Raw genomic sequence first — 17,478 nt, 5'->3', positions numbered from 1 at the left:
ATCATAGATGTACAACTAGTTAGTTTCAAGCAAACCCTTTTGGGTATTTTTTAAAGTAGGAATATTCATAGGTGATTTTTGTGTGTGTGGTAAAATATACGTGACACAAAACCTACCATTTTCGCCATTTGAAGTACAGTTCTGTGACATTACGTACATTCACGTTGTCGTGTATTCATCACTACTGTTTTTCCCAGAACTCTTTCATCTTCCTCAACTGAAACTTTATATCTTATGGTATTTTGATTGAAATAACTATCAATTTAAATTCCAGTTCACATGGCATTTCTTAAAGTTTGTAAAAAAATTCACACTAGAGGGAAGTTTGTTTCTTAAATGGAGTTTAGCAGAGTGAGATTAATTCAACTTCTTTACAATTTTTGTAGAAACCGGGAAATCTTTATTGGCATAGTATGCCACATGTATATTTGCTGATATTCTTTTTGAAATGGCTTTTAAGCTTTAAAAAGTTCCTTATATTTTCTTCTCCTTAAAAAGTGGACTTCATGCATACATCTTCCTTTTGAGCCTGCTTTTATAAAAGGGAATCTTCAGCATGTCTTCCTTGGTAACATTGTTGACTTTGTAAAATGGAATTTTGTTTGTTAATATTGTTAGTTGTTTTTATAGAGCTTGTTTTTCTTGGAACATACCATAAAACCAAAATAGTTTGAATGTTACTCATTGACCAACAGCAATAAGAGTCAAGAGTTTGCATAATAACTTTAACTGGATTCCTAATACTAAAGCTCAATAAAAGAAAAATATTTTTTGTTTATAATTACTGCCATTTCAAAGTATTTTAAAAAGCAGTTTCATAGAGACAATAACATGTACAAACTATGCTAACACAGAGCAATGATGTCCTATTATATTTGAGGAAATATAGAGAAAGATCTGGCTTCCCTGGTGGCTCAGATTATAAGGTGTCTGCCTGCAATGCGGGAGACCCGGGTTCAATCCCTGGGTTGGGAAAATCCCCTGGAAAAGGAAATGGCAACCCACTCCAGTATTCTTGCCTGGAGAATTCCCATAGACAGAGGAGCCTGGTGGGCTCCAGTCCATGGGTCACAAAGAGTCACATAAGACTTTGATTTTTTTAATAGCTTATTACCATATTGTACTCTATAGTGAATTTTGTGACTATGGGATGGAAAGGCAGATGGCAGTCCTTTCTCTGTATTTATGACTGGTATCATGCACTCATATCCATTGTTTTTCAAAATAGAAAAAAAATTGCATTGGATTTTTCTTTTACTTCATTTAAAATAAATGTTCTCTAAAAGAAATCCTTTTCTATTAGAAAAAACACAAATGACTCAGTAAATCTCCATTTAATAAAATATATTTTTCTGAATGAAACTAGAAATTTAAGAAGTGTCAAGGGCAGTTCGTGTTTAATATCCAGGTAGTTTGTTTTTATGGAGAGGATGCAAGTGAGACTTACTTTTGGCCTTCTTGTTTTTAATTCCTGTTCCTAAAATGTTGACTCTGTGTTTTTGGTTGATGCATAACCAGGTTTGTCTTCGTGAGTGTTTATTTCACCGTTGGCATTGTTTCCTTTTGCTAAGTCAGATTCTCACTGGAGTCGATTCTCTGAATGACTGATTATTTTTAGTGGAAGAAAATAATAAATATGGCAATCAGTGATTAAAACAAATTCACCTTTTATTTGGAAGTATAATAGAGTTCTTTGATTGAAATGTAGTAGTGTAACTGAAGAGAACTGACTCATTTTTTTTTTAGTACTTATTATTCTATGTAGTGATACATTGTGAATTATCACAAGGATAGTCTCAACTTAATTTTACTTATTTGCATTTAGTAGCAATTAGGACAGAAGCATTTCTTGGTCGTTTCTCAGTCATTTCCTGTGAATTGTTTTCCATCGTCATTAAAATCTTGTCAATTATAAAACACAGTAAAGACGTTACGAAAACATTTTTGGCAGAGCATCTGTTTTTCCTATATTGTAGAGTTGGGATTTTTTTCCCTGTAAAATCTAGTGTTGATGCCCTCAAAAACCCTACATGGCTATGCCAGAGACTCATCTTTTACTTCTGAGTCTTTTAATGAGCACAACTATTATTAATATCATAAATTAACTGCTCATAATTTGGGGACTCTAGGAACTATTTTATGTTCATGTTCAGTGCATAAATCCCTGTTTTAAGGAGGTTTATTAAATATTATGAGCTTTGTAGGTGGCGCTAGTGATAAAGAACCTGCCTGCCAGTGCAGGAGACTTAAAGAGACACAGGTTTGATCCCTGGGTTGGGAAGATCCCCTGGAGGAGGGCACAGCAGCCCACTCCTATATTCTTGCCTGGAGAATCCCGTTGACAGAGGAGCCTGGTAAGCTACAGTCCATGGGGTCACAAAGAGCTGGACACGACTTAAGTGACTTACACACACACACATTAAATATTAACAGGGTTATCATGGAAGGATAAACAATTTTTTTATCATATGGATCTTAAAAAATGGCATTACCTTATGCATCAGAGAGTTGAACCATCTGATCTGAAGCAGAGATGGGGAAACCAGTCAACCTTGCAAGGCTTTTTCTCCCCAGCAGGAATGCCTGGCTTGACAGATCAGGGCCCAGCGTAAGCCAGGGCATCCTGGATGGCCAACCCTGCCTTCAAATCCTGTGCTTTGTGGTTGTGCTGAAGTGCTCCTGTGTAGCCTAGCTGCATGTTCTTGGAAACCAAATGATAAGGAACTGATATCACCCCTGAAAAAGTGAAGACTAAAATTTTAAGTAATTCAACTGATGGAACATGTTTATTGGGCACATTTGTATCAGGTATTGCACTAAACTCTGGTGACATGAAGATGGAAGAACTGACGCAGCTTTCATGGAACTTGCAAGCTAATAGAGGCATCAGAAAAGCAAGGTTTTGTGATACATGTGTCAGATCTAGTAAAATGTCAGATGTGCTGTCGGGATACAAATAAATACGGAGTTTTGCTTGGTTATTTTTTTTTTTTTTTAAAGAAAGGCATGGGCTTCCCTGATGGCTCAGTGGTAAAGAAATTGCTTACTAATGCAGGAGACACAGGTTCAATCTGTGGTCCAGGAAGACCCCACATGTCTCGGAGCAACTAAGCCCACGCACCGCAACTACTGAACCTGCGTGCCCTAGGGCCTTTGCTCCACGAGAAGCCCCATGCACGCAACGAGAGTGCCCCCACTTGCTGCAACTAGAGAAAAGCCCACACAGCAACAGAGACCCCATACAGTCATAAATAAATTTGTAGTAAGAAAAAGAAAGGCAAAATCATTTTACTCAAAGCCTTAAAAGATAAGGAGATATTGTCAGTTGGCCACTTGGAGATTGGCAGAAAGGCCTTTTATCTTCTAAGTAAAGAGAAAAGTGCAAAGCCAAAGAATTTGAAAAAGTAGCATGTTAAATTTAGGGGACCTTAAATGGTTAAGATGGCAAAGAAGCAAGGAGGCCAGAGCCTGTGTAATGGGCCAGGGTTTTCAGTTCACTGACGCCAAAAAACCATGCAGTCTACAAGTTGCTTGCATTTCGGATGGGAGAATTCACTGTACTCTTATAGCGTTTTATACTTTTTTTGTTTACATTTGGCTTCTGTTTTTAGTTGGGTATAAAGTCTTCTTTCATAGCCATAAAGCATAGGCATAATGAAGTTAATCACCCAGAACAGTGTCTGATCAATGTGAAAAGACATGGTTAGAATTGTGGGTAAAAGGACTTCCCTGGTGGCTCAGTGGATAAGAATCTGCCTGCAATGCAGGAGACATGGGTTCAATCCCTGGTCCAGGAAGATCCCACATGGCGAGGAACAGCTAAGCCCATGGGCCACAACTGCTGAGCCCGTGTGCTGCCACTCCTGAAGCCGGCGCGCCTAGAGCCTGTGCTCTGCGATGAGAGAAGCCACCGCAATGAGTAGCCCACACACTGCAACGAAGAGTAGACCCCGCTCGCTGCAACTAGAGAGAGCCCTCGCACAAAGCAACAAAGACCCAGTGCAGCCCCAAATAAATAAACTTATAGAATTCCGAGTAGAAAATCCAAGAGACAACCTAAGGTTGTCAGAGAGAGGCTCATAAAGGTAGAGTCAAACTAAGCTTTGAATAATGGATGGAATGTCAGTAGATGCAGAAGAGGAAGAACTTTTCAGGTAAGAAAATTGTCACCTGGACAAGGGCAGATGCTGGGAAAGTGTGCGTTGTATTTGGGGGCTAGAAGAGTGGCAGTTTGACCAGAAATAGAGTGTAGGGGAATAGTGGGACGTAACTTAGCCCCACTGTACATTCTAGATTTAAATATAATTCTGTGTTTTCCACTTTAGATTGCTGTCCCGTAGGAATAACCTGGTGTCCAAAATAAGCATGCTTTCTTGGAAAAATGGTGTGTCTGATCCTGTTGCAGCTTCTTCCATTATGTGGCTGACATACTGGAAGGGTGATAAGTTCAATTCAAAAATGGTTCATTTGATCACAGCAAGATACCACCCCACACCTGTTAGAATGGTTGCTATCAAACAAGTGATGACAAGTGTTGGCATGGATAAAGACAAAGGGAACCCTCATGCACTGTTGGTACAAATGTACACGGGCGCAGCCACTGTGGAAACAGTATGGAAGGTCCTAAAAAAATTAAAAGTAGACCCACCATATGATCCAGCAGCCCCACTTCTAGATGTATATTTTGATGGAAATGAAATCACTATCTTGAAGTGATATCTACACCCTCGTTTTCATTGCAGCATTATTCACAGTAGCCAAGATACGGAGACAACCCAAGGGTCTGCTGATGGATGGATGAAGAGATTGTTACATGTCAACATAAACATATGGATAGTTGGATGTATACATACACGCACACAATGGAATATTTTCAACCATAAAAAGAAAGAAATCCTGCCGTTTTGTAACAAAATGGATGAAACATAAACGAAGTGAAATAAGTCAGACAAAGATATCTCATTTATAGGTAGAATCTTAAAAAGTTGACCTTGTAGAAACAGAGTAGATTGGTGGTTGCCAGGGACTGGGGTGGGGGTGGAAATGGGATGTTGGTCAAAGAGTACAAACTTTCAGCTAAAGATGAATAAGTTCTGGGGATCTAATGTATAACATGGTGACTATAGTTACTAAAATATTTTAGACCTGAAATTTATTGAGAGAGTAGACTTTAAATGTACTCACTATACCAAAAAATAAATAACTACATGAGGTGATGGATGTGTGTATAGTAATCATTTCACATTAATAGACATATGTCAGATCATCAGATTGTACACCTTAAACTTACATGGTCTTATTTATCAGTTATATCTCAATAACGCTAAGGATGTTCATTGAGCTCCTGACATGTGCCAGGCGCTGGTCTGAGGTTCATCAGTGATCAGACAAACCTCTGCCCTGGTGGAGCTGACGTCCTAATGCAAATATAAGTCAATACAGTAAAGAGGGGAAGGGAGAAATAAGTTATTTGAGAGGGACTGATACTGAGGCTGGTCAAGAGTGATGCATCCTCAAGTGAAATTTCACCCACAGCATTTCCTTCAGTCAGATCACCAAGAAGCAGCCCTTCACCTGAGTCTGGAGGGTTGGCAGCCTCAGTGTGGGCCTCTGAGCTGACCAGAGGTCCTCGTTTGAAGGTCTCCCCTGCCTGGTGCAGAAAGAGAAGAACTGAAGAGCCTCTTGATGAAAGTGAAAGAGGCGAGTGAAAAAGTTGGCTTTAAAACTCAACAATGCAGAAAACTAAGATCATGGCATCTGGTCCCATCACTTCATGGCAAATAGATGGGGAAACAATGGAAACAGTAACAGACTTTATTTTGGGGGGCTCCAAAATCACTGCAGATGGTGACTGCAGTCATGAAATTAAAAGACGCTTGCTCCTTGGAAGAAAACTTAGAATATTAAAAAGCAGAGACGTTACTTTGCCAACAAAGGTCTGTCTAGTCAAAGCTGTGGTTTTTCCAGTAGTCATGTATGGATGTGAGATTTGGACTATAAAGAAAACTGAGCGCCAAAGAATTGATGTTTTGAACTGTGGTGTTGGAGAAGATGCTTGAGAGTCCCCTGGACTTCAAGGGGACCCGACCAGTCCATGCTAAAGGAAATCAGTCCTGAATATTCATTGGAAGGACTGATGCTGAAGCTGAAACTCCAATACTTTAGCCACCTGATACAAAGAACTGACTCATTGGGAAAGACCCTGATGCTGGGGAAAATTGAAGGCAGGAGGAGAAGGGGACAATGAAGGATGAGATGGTTGGATGGCATCAACGACTCGATGGACATGAATTTGAGTAAACTCCAGGATTTGGTGATGGACAGGGAGGCTTGGCATGCTGCAGTCCAGGGGGTCGCAAAGAGTCGGACACGACTGAGTGACTGAACTGAAGGGGACTGCCTGCTGCGGGGGACAGATTCCCCAGTTTGCCTGAAATGTGCCCAAGTGTGTGCTGTGACAGGGAAAAAGAGGGACCAACCTCAGGGGGCCAGGGAGAAAGCCCCCTACAACCCCAGATTCCTGGTGGACCAGAATCTCTGGAGTGGGCAGGGGAGACAGGATTCCATGTTTTTAATAACGGACTCCAATCCATGTTGTTGTGAAGCAAATCCCAGACATCTTAAAAGTTAGTTCATTCATGCCTATTTCAGTGTGAGCTCTCTAAAAGATATGAGTTCTTTTTAAAAATGTGACCCGAATGTCATTATTACATCTAAAAAAATTTTATTGGGATGTAATGTATTTAATAAGTCACTAAATTGAAATTGCAAATTTTCAATGCTGGTGGACCTTGGGAAAATTTACATTTGTTAGGATTAACCTAGAATTATGTGAGTTTTTAAGATAACACCTTTGGGAACACAATCTTTACACAAATCGCAGCTGCCCTACATTTAAACACTGAATATTTATTCAGTATTTATTATATCTGTTTATGTGCTATTTGCTGGGGATGTGAAGATGAATATGACAAGATTCCTTATTTTGAGGGTTCAGTTCAGTTCAGTTACTAAGTCTTGTCTGACTCTTTGCAACCCCATAGACTGCAGCATGCCAGTTCTCCCTGTCCATCACCAACTCCTGGAGCCTCCTCAAACTCATGTCCATCGAGTCGGTAATGCCATCCACCCATCTCATCCTCTGGCACCCCCTTCTCCTGCCTTTCAATCTTTCCCAGCAGCATCGTCTTTTCTGATGAGTCGGTTCTTCACATAAGGTGGCTAAAGTATTGGAGTTTCAGCTTCAGCATCAGTCCTTCCAATTAATATTAAGGACTGATTTCCTTTAGGATTGACTGGTTTGATCTTCTTGCAATCCAAGGGACTCTCAAGAGTCCTCTCCAACACCACAGTTCAAAAGCATCAATTCTTTGATGCTCAGCCTTCTTTATGGTCCAACTCTCATATCCGTACATGACTACTGGAAAAACCATAGCTTTGACTACTGGAAAAACCATAGCTGTGACTACTGGAAAAACCATAGCTTTGACTATGTGGATCTTTGTCGGCAAAGGAATATCGCTGCTTTTTAATATGCTGTCTAGGTTTGTCAGGGCTTCCCTGATAGCTCAGTTGATAAAGAATCCACCTGCAATGCAGAAGACCCTGGGTTCAATTTCCTTGGTTGGGAAGATCCTCTGAAGAAGGAATAGGCTATCCACTCCAGTATTGTTGGGCTTCTCTTATGGGTCAGCTGGTAAAGAATCCGCCTGCAATACGGGAGACCTGGGTTCAATCCCTGGGTTGGGAAGATTCCCTGGAGAAGGGAAAGGCTACCCACTCCAGTGTTCCAGCCTGAAGAATTCCATGGACTCCATAGTCCACCAGGTCGCGAAGAGTCGATGACAGCGACTTTCACTAGGTTTGTCATAGCTTTTGTTCCAAGGAGCAAGCATCTTTTAATTTCATGGCTGCAGTCACCATCTGCAGTGATTTTGGAGCCCAAGAAAAGAAAGTCTGTCAGTGTTTCCATTATTTCCCCATCTATTTGCCATGAAACGGTGGGACCAGATGCCATGATCTTAGTTTTTTGAATGTTGAGTTTTAAGCCACCTTTTTCACTCTCCTCTTTCACTTTCATCAAGAGGCCCATTAGTTCTTCATTTTCTCCCATAAGGGTGGTGTCATTTGTATATTTGAGGTTATTTATATTTCTCCTGGAAATCTTGATTCCAGCTTGTGCTTCATCCAGCCTGGCATTTCGCGTGATGTACTCTGCATATAAGTTAAATAAGCAGGATGACAGTATACAGCCTTGACGTACTCCTTTCCCAATTTGGAACCAGTTCATTGTTCAATGTCCAGTTCTAACTGTTGCTTCTTGACCTGTGTACAGATTTCTCAGGAGGCAGGTAAGATGATTCGGTATTCCCATTTCTTTAAGAATTTTCCAGTTTGTTGTGACCTACACAGTCAAAGGCTTTACCGTATAGTCAATGAAGCAGGTCTTTTTCTGGAATTCTCTTGCTTTTTCTATAATCCAATGGATGTTAGCAATTTGATCTCTGGTTCCTCTGCCTTTTCTAAATCCAGCTTGAACATCTGGAAGTTCTCAGTTCACGTACTGTTGAAGCCTAGCTTGGAGAATTTTGTGCATTACTTTGCTAGCGTGTGAGATGAGTGCAATTGTGCGATAGTTTGAACATTCTTTGGCATTGCCTTTCTTTGGCATTGGAATGAAAACTGACCTTTTCCAGTCTTGTAGCCATTGCTGTTTTCCAAATTTGCTGATATATTGAGTGCAGCACTTTAACAGCATCATCTTTTAGGATTTGAAATAGCTCAGCTGCAATTCCATCACCGTCAGTGAGGGTAGCACTGAAATCTTGTCTTATATATAAATCTGTTAGTAACATTTAGATTTGAGGTGAGTCTTTTGGTCCACTGTACTTATTGCTGTTGTTCAGTTGCTAAGTCACGTCCAACTCTTTGCAACCCCATGGACTGTAGCACGCCAGGCTTTCCTGTCCTTCACCATCTCCCAGAGTTTGTTCATGTCCATTGAATCAGTGATGCCATCCAACCATCTCATCCTCTGGTGCCCCGTTCTCTTCCCACCTTCAGTCTTCCCCAGCATCAGGATCTTGTTCCAGTGAGTCAGCTCTTTGCATCAAGTGGCCAAAGTATTGGAGCTTTAGCTTCAGCATCAGTCCCTGGACAGAGGAACCTGGTGGGGTACAGTCCATGGGGTCACAAAAAGTCAGACACAACTGAGCAACTAACACTTTCACTCCACTGTACCTGAGCCGTAACTTAATACCCAGAGCTCTTTCCCACCACAAGCCGTGCAACAGGAGAGCAGACGGTTAAGCGCGTCCTCACATGCCGCGTTACTCTCGGAGTTTGGTTTCTCTTGAACCACCTCAGAGACTTTCAGGATTCAACCCCCAACCTCTTTTGATGTCCTCCTTTGTGTTAGGCCCGCCCGTCTACCCAGCCTGGCACCACACGGCAGTTGACATTAAAGGATGATGAAGAGAGCTCTTTTCCCGGGACCATCTTCACATCAGTCAGACAGTACATACACAGGTCTTCCGTCAGTGGGTTCCCGTCAGATCTCAAAAATTTGAGAGGCAGGCCTTCAGCAAACATGTTAGGCAGAATTTTTATCAGCCCTGAAATATTTCAGCATGTATATTTCTGGCTGGCTTTAGAATCTGTTGATGTTTCTCAAACTTGAGAACTCAGACCAGCCAAGATTATTTCTTAAGATACTAGTTTGAGAAACACTGGTCTGTGTATGGTTAAATGGTTCTATAGCCAGTAAACATAGGTCACTATTGCTGTGTTGGAATTTTGTGCCTGGACCCCTCAGAGAATCCAAGGTCTCCAGGGATCAGTTTTAAAATCACTATTCTGGCTATTAACTTCATTAAGGATAAAAAAACAAGCCCTGAAACATGGGAGTGTGTCAGTAGTTGTCAGTGTCTGTGTCCAGAATGAGCCCCTGACTTCCAAGTTCAGTGCCCCCCGATGTGCAGCCCCTGTAAAGCCTGGCCAGACTTCTCCCTAACCCCCTCAGGCTGCTCCTTCTTTCTCCCCGTGTTGTAGTATGTAGTGTAGTGAGCTGGTTGCTTAATTTATTAGGGTTATGTCTACGTCACCTCATTCCAAGTTGAAAAGTAAAGCAACTTAAAGGCTTTCAAAGTCTTTTTTTTTTTTTTTTTTTTTCTTTTTTTGGCTGCACAGCAGGGTCTTAGTTCCCTGACTAGGGATTGAACCATGTTCCCTGCAGTGGAAGTCCAGAGTCCTAACCACTAGACCACCAGGGAATTCCCAAACTTTGCATTTCATGAGTTGAACCATGAACTACTGATAATTGCCTACATTAATAATGGTCATCTTTTCTGACTTCAAGGAATTCTTTGGTTCCTAACTTTTTCTGCTAGTAATGTTTTAGTTTTTTCCACCTTTCTTCCTTGCTGCTAGTGGGCTGTAGCTGGTGACAAAATAAATGAAGTTCTTGGTTGAATAACAACAGAAAAACTCAGAAGCCATCATGCTGAGTTTGACAGTTTCCTTTTATTACATATAGGTATAACTGCGAAGATACAGTCATTTTTTTTTCTAGCAAAGTGTCATATTATTTCACAAAAAAACGACCAGTGACTTCACGTGAAGAAGCTTGGGAACCCCCTGCAAAAGCTCTAGCACTTCTTACATTGCGTTGTGGTGAATTACTGCATCTGGCTTCCAAGAGAGAGTGAGTTCCTTACAGTTAGGAACTGTGCCAGGAAGTCTGACACAGCCTTACAATTACAAAATTTAACAGTCTGTAACAATAACAATACAATAAAAGAAATAAGATGAGAATACTTTATATCCTAGGTGACATAAACAGTTACTTTCCCTGGGTAAGTGGCTGTTTTATGGTGTAACTTGTTGATCATGACACTTACTGGAATATTGTTTGCTTAAATAAACACAGTAACTTACTTTTTGGCCTTGCTTTTACAGTCCTACAGAAATGCTAAGGGTATTTATATTGACCATTGCATTTTACGTCGTACTCATTTGACATTGCCAGTCCTTAACACAAGACCTGGCACACAGTGGGCGCTGAGTGCTAGTTAAATATTTACTCTCTTCACCCACCGAGCAACTTCATTAAATGTAGTAATTAAAGAAGCAGGTTTCTCCGTTCCCTAAGCTTTTTTTCAGGGTAGAAAACAGAAGGAGGCAGGGCTAAAGCAATTTACTGTCCTCCTCTTCTCCTTCCCTCCTCCTTTTAGGATTCTCTGATCCCACAATTCATGCTAATGAACTCATATAAGCTGTTCTTACCTCCTAAAGTAATTTCTTCCGAAGATGGAATAATAAGGACTGGATTGACCTTCTTTCATAAAAGTTAAAAATTAGATAAAACATGGTTATTAGACATTGACTATCAGGCAGCCCAGGACAGTGACTCATGAGAAAGAGAAAATGGATAAGATGAGCCCTGTAACTTCCCCAGTGTCCTGTCTGGGGAGAGTTTCCAGGCCACAGCACCCAGAAAAGGAACCCAGATGGCATCTGGTAGTCTTCTTGAGTTGAGCTGATGTTGCTGGGGTGTAAAAGTGGCTAAACTCGTGGGGACAGAGCACCAGAGAAGAGAGCCGCACTGAGATAAATGTAAGACCCTGGAGAGTGTCTCCCTTGACTCTTCAGCTGATGCCCAGTCAGTTCATGCGTATGGGGAAACTACCCAAGTCCTGGGAAAGAACCAACCATAAGGATTAGAGGAATTCACACTTGGAGCTCACACAGGGCAGAGAATAGTTTGTGTTTCCACTTGTAAGAGTGCAAAAATCCGTACAATTCTGCAGTATCAAGTGAAGTCCTCAGGTGGGTATTGGGCAAAACTGACCCGAGACTAAAGACGGACAAAGCTTAAAATCAGATTGTGTTCTAGACAGAGTTCAGAAATACAAAAATATCCAGTACTCAATAATGTAAAGTTAACAATGTCTGGAATCCAATCCAAAAGATTACTAGGCATATAAAGGAGAAAAACACTACCCATTATAAGGAGGAAAAAATCAATCAGTAGAAACAGACCCAGAAATGATACACATGATAGAATTAGTAGAGAGGGATATTAAAAAGTTGTCACTCTGCTGCATAATTTCAAGAAGGTAGAGGAAAGATTGAACATATTGAAGACAAGGAAGATATTTTTAAAAATACCCAACTACTAGAGATGAAAGCTACAATGGTTGAAAATTTAAAAATACAGTGGATAGGAGTAATAAGTGATTAGACACTGCAGAAAGAAAGATTAGTGTGCTTGAAGACATAGCAATAGAAACTATCCTAAATGAAAACCAGAGATATAAAAGGACACTTAAAAAGTTTTGAAACAGCACCAATGAGCTGTGGAACCACTTAAAAGCAGCATAATCCTAGGTAATTGGAGTCCGTGAAGGAAGTGTAGAACATAGAGAATATGAAGTAATTCTGTATGGCTACAATTATTCAAGATCAGCTTAGCTGCCTCCTGAGAAACCTATAGGCAGGTCAAGAAGCAGCAGTTAGAACCAGACGTAGAACAACAGACTGGTTCAGAATTGGAAAAGAGTACTTCCAGGCTGTGTATTGTCACCCTGCTTATTTAATTCATACGCAGAGTACATCATGTGAAATGCTGGGCTGGATGACTCACAAGCTAGAATCAAGATTGCTAGAAGAAATATCAACAACCTCAAATATGCAAATGATATCACTCTAACGATAGAAAGCAAAGACGAACTAAAGAGCCTCTTGATGAAGGTGAGAGAGGAGAGTGAAAAAGCTGGCTTAAAACTCAACATTCAAAAAACTAAAATCATGGCATCTGGTCCCATCACTTCATGGCAAATAGATGGGGGAAAAGTGGAAACAGTGGCAGATTTTCTTTTCTTGGGCTCCAAAATCACTGTGAATGGTGACTGAAGCTGTGAAATTAAAAGATACTTGCTCCTTAGAAGAAAAACTATGACAAACCTAGACAACCTATTAAAAATCAGAGACATTGCTTTGCCCACAAGGGTCTGTTACAGTCAAAGCTATGATTTTTCCAGTAGTCACATACGGATATGAGAGTTGGATCATAAGAGAGTTGAACACCAAAGAATTGACACTTTCAAGCTGCGGTGCTGGAGAAGACTCTTTTGAGAGTCCCTTGGACAGCAAGGAGGTCAAATCAGTCAATCCTAAAGGAAATCAACCCTGAATATTCATTGGAGCTGAAGCTCCAATATTTTGGCCAGCTGATGGGAAGAGCTGACTCATTGAAAAAGACCCTGCTGCTGGGGAAAATTGAGGGCAGGAAGAGAAGGGGGCGACAGAGCATGAGATGGTTGGATGGCACCACTAGCTCAATGGACATGAGTTTGAGCAAGCTCCGGGAGATAGTGAAGAACAGGGAAGCCTGGCCTGCTGCAGTCCACAAGATCACAAAGAGTCTGCCACCACTTAGCAACTGAACAACAAACAGCAACAATGACTACAATTATTCTAAATTGGAGGAAGATTATAAACTTACAGATTATGGAAATTTAATGAATCCCAAGCGCAAGAAGCATGAAGAAAACATTGCCAAGGTAACATCATAATCAAAGTGCTTAAAACCAGTGATAAGGAGAAAAATCTAAAGTATTGGGGGTCGGGGATGAGGGTGGGGAGGGGAGACCTGTTATGTACAAAAGGACAAAAGTAAGAACCACAGCAGAATTCTGTTTAGAAACAGGGCAAGCAAGAAACAGTGTAGCAGTATCTTTGAAGAACCAAAAGAAAAGAGGCTCAATAGACAGGAGTTTGAGCAAACTCCAGGAGATAGTGACGGACAGGGCAGCCTGGAATGCTGCCGTCCATGGTGTGGCAAAGCACTGGACGCGACTTAGTGGCTGAATGACAGAGCTATATATATCCAGTGAAATACATCTCAAAAATTAAGGCAAAATAAACATTTAAAGACATATGAAAGAATTCATCACCAGATCTGTACTTCAGAATATTAAAGGAAATCCTTCAGGAGCAGGGAAATGATACCAGATGAAAATCTGAATTCGATCAAAGGATTGAACAGCACTGGAACTGGTAAATATATGGGTAAAAATAAAAGTGACTACAGCTCATTATACCTCAGAGATCACATGAGAAGACTGCCTGTTCCATGGCTCAGGACTGCTTAAATAAAGTGTCCTCCTGATCCCTGTGCTAGCTCAGCACCTTTTAAAGGCAAATTTGTGAATGACTGGGAAATTGTGACACATACTGATGCTATACCAAATCAATGCAAATAAAGCAGATGTCAGTAATTTTTTTTGTATGTTGGAAAGATAACCTGTTTATTGATTCTTGATGATCTTTTAAAGTTTTAGCTTACTAGTCATCATTTTCAGTAGATAATGTTTTTGGAAGAAGAGAAAACAGAAAAGCGTATAAGGGAGAGAAGAGAATCATTTGTGATACAGTCACATACCAGATTTCATTTTGTGAATTATTTGAAATCCTGTGTTATGACTTTTAATGTTTTCTTCTGCTCCTAGGTTATAATGTCTTAAATCAGTAGAATTGATTTGCTTAGCTAGCTTTCCTGAAATTTGTTCTTGAAACCAACACATTTCTTGATATAAGAGCTCAGATTTTTTTTCCTCCTATGTAAAAAAAAAAAAATATATATATATATATATAGCCTACCATCTTCATTTTTATCTCTGGCTTGGCAGTGTTTAAAATCTTTCTGTGATCTTCATGAATATCAAACTGTCTATAAGGTCTTTCTTCTGAGATAGCTGATGTAGGTTATTCTTGAGGCCACTGGACTGCTTGAAAATTTTCCCAGTATTTGATGTCCAGTATGCTTACCTAGAGTGAGCCTGACTTGAGGTTCTTGTGTTTCGTGGGTCTCCCCATCCTCTTTGTTTTATTAATTGTATTGGGGTGGGGGCCACTGCTCAGCTTGTTGGATCTTAGTTTCCTAACCTGAAATCAAGCCCAGGCCCCAAACAGGGAAAGCCCAAAATCCAGCCACCCAGTTTTCCCTCGCAGAAGCAGCTGGTATTGCTGGTTATTTGTGCCTTATTTCAGGGTCTGAATATTTATAAACACATGTATATATTTTCCCTCTACCCAACACTTGGGTATCAATTATATTCACCCACACAATGGATTGTTACACAGCCATTGAAAATAATGAGGCAGATGTATACGAACTGACTTGGAAAGGTATATGATCAAAGGAACAAGAAAGGTGCATACCTCTTTCATTTCATTTTTTTTAATGCTTTAAATATAATTTCAATACCATAAGATTCACCCTTTAAAGTGTACAGTTTTCCGTGGTTTGATTCCACAACATTTCCATCACGTTAAGAAGAAATCCCATACTCCTGCCATCTAGGTTTTTATAGTCTGTTGTTAAAAACCAATCATGCTGCAGTGGATAAGTCTTTTTTTTTTTTGGCTGTGTTGCGGGCACATTGGATCTTAGTTCCTGGATCAGGATCCAACCCGTGCCCCCTGCGTGGTTAAGTGTGGAGACTTAGCCCCCTGACCGCTAAGGGAGCCCCCTGCATTGGGTAGTCTTATACACGTAGCATTTCACACTTGTGCAAGAAATATCTGTAGGACAAGCACCTGGAAATGTTTGCTAGGTGACATGATTCATGCATTTAAAATTTTTAAAGTAGTTGCCCTCTCCAGAGTTTATGCTCTCACTACCAAAGTGTAAAAGTCTCTGTTTCCCATTTCCTGACTAGCATAGTCCTTAATCAAACCTTATCTTTGCCAATCTGACAAATAATCTTATTGTAATTTTCATTTGCATTTCTCTTATTCTAAGTGAGGGTGATTACTTTTACATGTTTAGGGCTACTTGTCTTTCCTTTTTTATGGACTGATTTTTCATACCCTTTGATTTTCTGCAGGGTAGCTGACCTTTTTAAAAATATGGGCTCTCTATGTGTTAGGGAGAAAAGCTGCTTGTGATATGAACTGAACATGTTTTCCCCACTTTTTTGTTTGTTTTTTAGTCTTTGTTCATTTTTTTTTCTTTTATCATGCAGAATTTAAAAAAATTTTGTCATCAAATTTGGCAGACTTCTGCGTCTTGTGACATACTTAGCCTTCCCCTACTCCAAGATTATAAAAACAAAATTCTCCCGTATGTTTTTCTTAAACTGTAAGTCTCTTCTCCTCCCTCCCCCGCCCCCCACGTTTAACTGTTAGATCCATCTGGAATTTATTTTTCTGTAAGATAGGAGGTATGGATCCACCTTTTCTTCTCTAGAGGGCTAACGTTTCTCCTGCTGATTTGAAATGTCAGTTTTACATTGTCTTCTTGATTAAGAACAGTATGAGCAATTTTAAATATTAGCTTTTACTCTAGGGGTGGTAGTCAGGGATTTCCCTGGTGACCCATGCTTAAAACGTTGCACTTCTAATGCATGGGGTGCTGATTCAGTCTTGGATCAGGGAACCAAGATCCCACGTGTGGCCAAGAAATAAAAATAAATTAATTTTTTTTAAAAAAGTGGTAGTCAGGTGTCTGGGCAGTGCCTTCTGATCTCTTAGGGCACCTGTAAGAACCGCAGTCCCCTTCTCCCCCTGCCAGATCCTACTGCTGCAAACTGCTATCACCCAGGGGATGTGTCTTGCTCTAGTGTGTGAAACCAAGTAGTTTGTAACCTCTGATCTAGGGACTTCCCCTTGGAAGAGGGGCGGCCAGAGGCCCATCTTGTGAATCCAGAGTCATTACTTTAGTGAGGGCTTCAACGAGAGCCCAGAAGTAATGGGAGAATCTTTCCCAAAAAAACTCAGCTCTTCACTTCGGAGTCATTAGTTTCTATCCTCAGGTTGTCTTTCCGCTTTAGAATCCTAGTCAATTTCTACATGTTCACGCTAGTAGATTTACTCTGATGGGGCCATCTGTCCTCCTGGGGAAAGAAATACTGGCTTGGGCTGCATTGTGACTGTGTTTTGGCACCATGTAGAGCTGGGTGTGTAGAGGTAAGAGCCATCTCTTCTAATCTGAAACTGTTTAGTCGAAAAGAGTGTGGCCCTTTAAAAAGTAGAATTCTCAGAGTACCCCTGACTATAAAGGCTTGTGGAATTCTACCCAAGGGGCACTGGAGGAGAAGGTCTGTCTGGCGAGACTGATGCCCTGAGTAGGGTGGATGTCCCCACCAAGTGTTCTGTCAAGTGTCTGGGCAGCCCACTTGGTTTGGTAGGGGAGGATGTGCGGTGGCTTTTAATTTCATCCCTCTTGTACAATTGTTCTTTTATTGGGTCTACTCAGGGAGTGGCTTGTCACTGAACTGTGGGGTAGCAGATGCTCTCTGTGCTTGAACGTTTTGGTGGCAGTGACACTTGGGAGGAGCGACTGGTGCTGCCTTCCTGTCTCGGTGTGTGTGCGTTAACCCTGGGCATCTCGTGTGCTGGAGGAGCTGATACAGGTGTAAAGGGAACCGGGAGAGACGTGAAAGGGTTCTGCCCTGATGCAAGCTGTTTTCACAT

At 40.9% G+C, this 17,478-nt stretch overlaps 1 protein-coding gene across 1 annotated transcript in view; it reads left to right on the top strand.

The window, feature by feature from the left end:
* Positions 1 to 17,478, top strand: part of BICRAL (BICRA like chromatin remodeling complex associated protein) — a 102,635-nt gene that overhangs the window by 52,158 nt on the left and 32,999 nt on the right. The window lies entirely within an intron of this gene.

The sequence above is a fragment of the Bos mutus genome, chromosome 23 (genome assembly GCF_027580195.1).
Source record: "Bos mutus isolate GX-2022 chromosome 23, NWIPB_WYAK_1.1, whole genome shotgun sequence".
NCBI lineage: Eukaryota > Metazoa > Chordata > Mammalia > Artiodactyla > Bovidae > Bos > Bos mutus.
Note: the sequence above shows the minus strand (reverse complement) of the source record. Positions and strands in the feature narration are given on the sequence as shown.